This window comes from Olea europaea, unplaced genomic scaffold (assembly GCF_002742605.1).
Source record: "Olea europaea var. sylvestris unplaced genomic scaffold, O_europaea_v1 scaffold2618, whole genome shotgun sequence".
NCBI classification, from domain to species: domain Eukaryota; kingdom Viridiplantae; phylum Streptophyta; class Magnoliopsida; order Lamiales; family Oleaceae; genus Olea; species Olea europaea.
Window position 1 is genome coordinate 48,897 of NW_019244510.1, and position 5,116 is coordinate 54,012.

Below are 5,116 nucleotides of genomic sequence, written 5' to 3' on the forward strand. Positions count from 1 at the left end.
TTTTTATTCGATTTTCCTTTTCTCTGTCTCCCAAAGCTTGTTCATTGTATGTGATTTGTTGACATTTCGACCATCTCTATTTTTTCATATGTTAATTTCTTCTACTTTTCTTTTTGTGAGAAGTTCAAAAAAATTAACTACATTAAATTTATGAAGTTACTTTGTGGAACTTGCATATGTTTTTCTAAATGTTTAAGTGCTTGTTTGGGAGTTTTTGGGCATCGATTATGAGCGTTTTCTATAGTATCGATTTTGAACATTTATGAATGGTTCAATTTTAAATGATTTTAATAACAATTTTTTAAAAAAAATTTCTATCCATCACTGGAAGTTTACTATTCATCGATTTTGAAAGTTTTTTTTTTTAAAGAATAAAATTACCTATATACCCTTTAGTAAAATGTTCAATTTATAATTTATGAAATTTTTCTCATAAGTGACATTTTACTTATAAAGTTATAAGTTAATATTTAACTTAGAAGGTGTAATTTTGTACCTTCAAATAATATTTAAACATAGGTGAATTTCTTATAAGTAACTTTTTATTGAATTTTATCTTATTATTATTTTTTACTTTATAAATATTTTTTTACACAGAATTAATTTTTCATCTTATAATTAATTTTTTACTTAAAAATCATTTTTTTGCTTATAAATAATTTTTGTAGTTACTGTATCTATATTTATGAGTTAGTTATGAACAAAATACGTTGGTTGCATTGTAAATTTATGTTTCTTCAATTTTCTAACATGCTATTGATACCTAAAAAATTTTTAAAAAAAATCCAAAATAGAGAGAAAAACGATGTCAACATTGTAGAATTCCTAGGATCTAGAGTGTCTATGTAGCTTTAATCCAAATGTTGATATTTCAGTGTTTCGTGATCCAATCGTTATGAAATTTGGACAGAATATCACAACTCATTGTTCTTCAAATCCAACGATTATGATTAAAATTCAACAGTTCATTCATGAGAAATCTATATGTGAAAAGTATCCAAATTTTAATAATTTTCATTGATCGATGGTCCTAATGTCAAAGTATATAATTTGAAATGCCACATACAGAATTTATATCCACAAGTTTATATATCTTTTGAATTGGTTGTTCGATATAAGAATTGCATATTATCTTCATTACACAAATTACATAATTACATTAAATAATTATTCTAGAACATGCATCCACCTATCAATTTCAATTGATAAATTGTCACTTTTTCTTTAATTGATTATTATGTATAGATTATAATCATTACACTGGTACTCGATTGACATGTTATATCACAATATAGAATGTATTTGTTGTACATATTTAATTGATATGTTAATTTGTTGTTACTCTCGAAGAAATACAGCATTATACTACTTTGAAAGAATATTATTTGCTCCTTAAGACCGTGACATTTCAATTTTAATATTTCGGAAGATTATTGACATATTTATTCATAAAAAGCATACTTTTATATTAAATTAATATGTTTGAATAATAATTAGTTGTTGTTCTACAATGAAAGTCGATTCAAATTTTTAAATATTTTAGAAGAATATCGCAGAATCATTTGAAACAATTTATAGAAATCAATATTTTGAAAAGGAAAAATATTGCATTGCTCTAGAAGAAATATAACTAAATATGACATCACAAATCTTATTTAAGGTCCCAGAAGAGTTTATATTTTATTAGTCTCGAGATTAACTTTATATAAGTCTGGCTTTGATAAATATGTTAAAACTCGTGGAAAGCACCTGATATGCCAATAATTTATTATTCTAAGAGAATATTTGGTTATTTCAAAGAACGACTTTTACATATTAATATTCTAGAATAATAATTTGTCATTTATAAATAATTATAAAATTTTATATACTAATATTTTTTAAGAATATTGTTTATATATATATATATATATATATATATATATATATATATATCATGGCATTGCGTACCAATATTCTCAAATAATATTATAATAATGCTCTCAAAAAAGCACACTTCTAAAAAATTATAGGATCATTCGAATCAAATATTATCACAAACTTTAAGTTTATTAATTCGAAAAAATTTATGATCTTATTTAATATTTAGATCATGAGATGTGTGTAATATACCTGTAGTACGTACAAGCATCCAACTAAACTCATGTGACTTATTGAAAGGAAATGTGAAAATGATGAAAATCAATACAATATAATATTGAATTTCGTAAATTTGATTGTAAAGCTCTTAAGGAGTGAATACTATATACTCGCCTTCTTTAGTTTTTACTATACCATTATTAGTACAATTGAGCAAACAATGTAGCCAATCAGAAGTTCAATAATTGTAATATTTTATTGTTTGGCGTGTTCAGTAACACCATTGTTGGATCAATAATAATATTTTATTTAGATACTTTTACTAATAAAATATATCAACAATATCTCTATATCAGACTTAAATGCTCCAACTCGAACTGACGTCATGTGAGGGCAATTCGTTAACATTATAATGAATATCTATAGCATGCCTGAAGCGTAAATACATTCCATTCTAGGACAAAAATCTCTAAAGGCAACTTGTGCAAATAAAGAAGATGACTCCATTTGGAGGCATATACCTCTTGGAGAACATATAGACATAACTAATTATAATGAAATCCCAAAAGAGGTTCAGTTACTTAAAATATTGAAAATGGAAATACATCGCTAAGTTATGTCTCTATTAAAAAGAAATAAAATCGAAAAGAAAAAGTTGCTGCAATAATTTTGTAGATGATGTATCGCGTCATATCATGAATAGCAAGAACATCGAAATAAATTTGTTGAAGTATATCGATCGAAATAATGATTGACAAATAGAAGGATGCAAATCTAGTAAAATTGAACTTGCTAGAGAAATATGAGGTTCCTGGACCTGCAATCAGAATATATACTTATACGAAAAGAAAGTTAAAAGAATGAAACGGTAATATGTAATGCACGATTTTCAACATAGTGAATTTCATAAAGATCGAGGTGAATGAAATTATAAGTTCGTATCTTATTATCCCAATAATGCATGAATTTTGAAATGCGATTATAGCCAATTCATTTAACATGACTATTTTAAAAATATTTAATATGCCTGAAGCATATTATTCAAGTGATAGTATCGTGAGGAGAATAAATATGCGTTGTACTCTTTTTTTCTTGATCAATGTTTTGTCCCATTGATTTTCCTGACGAGGTTTTTAAAAAGGCAATTTTTGTAGTATATTTGAAGGAATAATGTACTCTTTCCCCTTTATTAGGATTTTTCCTACAATTTTTTTTTCTAATAAGATTTTAACATTGCATATTCTTTATGTAGTGAATATCCATAGCTTACAAGAAATTTACTTTTATATGTACGAGACTTTTGAAGAGAACAACGAGAGTTGTTTACTGAATCTTCATGTTCCTATAGCTATCAAAGGTTGAAAAAATCTTGTATGAAGAAATATTGTTTGAAGGCTATAACAAGATGCATGACACATACTTCATGAAAATTGTGATAATAAAGACATTATTATACAAGACATGAATGATTTGATATAAGAATTTTCATTTATTCAAATCAGGGACACGATTTTACTTTTTCCTTAGAGCTCAAGTTTCGTCCATTTAATTTTCTTGACAATGTGTTAACCATACATCATTTTATTACTCCAATTTTATTATAGTTATTTGTACTTTTTTTTCTTCATTTAGTTTTTTTATCCTATTGAGTTTTTTTTCAAACTAGGTTTTTAGTGAGCCAGTTATTGTGCAAATAGTCATCAAATGGGGAGTAAAGTAAAATTATGTTGATGTCTATTTGGTCTTATCAATATACTTAGATAAATCATATCTACTTTGAAAAAGTTTATTCTACTTTAAAGGTGTATTTGATTGTAAGCATGAAATTTGCATGAAAATAAAATAAATTATAGGTAATTCAATTGCCTAGAACTTATTTGCATGAAAATTGTCAATTAAATATATTTGATTGATTTAATCTTTAACCCACAAAATATTATACTTGTCCGTTTTTATTGGTGGATAAATGTATTAGAGAGAAAGAGAGAGTAAATTTCCAGTAAAATGAAATTTTACTCCCTTAAAAAATATTTTTCTTGATTTTAATGAAAATATGGTCACGTGACCAAAAGAAGGAAAATGTTTTCTATGAAAAAAAAAATGTTAATCAAACAAAACAAAAATAGGAATTTAGATGGAAAAAATACATTTTCCATGGAAGATATTGGCAATCAAATGCAACCTAATAGTAACACTCATTTTGAACCCTATAAATATGGAAGCATTGATTCCCAATAAAATACAAACTTAGATTTTGACTCTTTCTATTTTCTCTCTTAATAATCTCTCTTTGTTCCTTTAGTTTTATAACAGGTTGAAAATAATTATTTTATAGAGGGTAAAATTGGAAAAGAATATGAGAAATGGTAAAAAAATCATCGATTTGATGGGTTGAGAGGGTAAAAATCATCCAAAATCGTAATCCAAAAAAACTAACAAGTACCGATTCTTCTAACCCCTCGTAAACGGTATCATCTAAAATCTATGAAAAAAAAAAACTCTTAAGCAAGCCTTTAAAGAGCGAATAATTTCGACATGACATCAAAACCAGAGATGTCCTAAAATTAAGTTCTAACATCACCTAATTATAAATTGTACACATTTCAAGCCTTGAATTAAAGATTGAATTAAGCATGCATGTGAGAAGGCGCGTTGAGAATGTAATAAAATATAAATTTTATCTCTTCTCTAATTGCTCGAGCTTTTTAATAAGAGATAATTCAACACCCTTCAAGCTTTCCAAACTACCACATTTCATCACTGTTTTCCCTTTATTATGTTATAGAATCACCTTAGAGCTTTATTTTTTCCTACTTTTTTTTTTTTTTTGAAATTAGAATGATCTCTTGAACATAATAGATACTTTATTTTCTTGGTGTGGTTTTGTACTCAAATGATCAATGTTTCTTCATTCAATATGTATCAATATTAAACGTGCATATTTCTACTTATGTTATAACCAACACAAATTATGACTACGCCTCAATTAAATCCAAATTTGTGTCAAGTTTAATGTTTTTTTTTTTTTTTGGGGGGG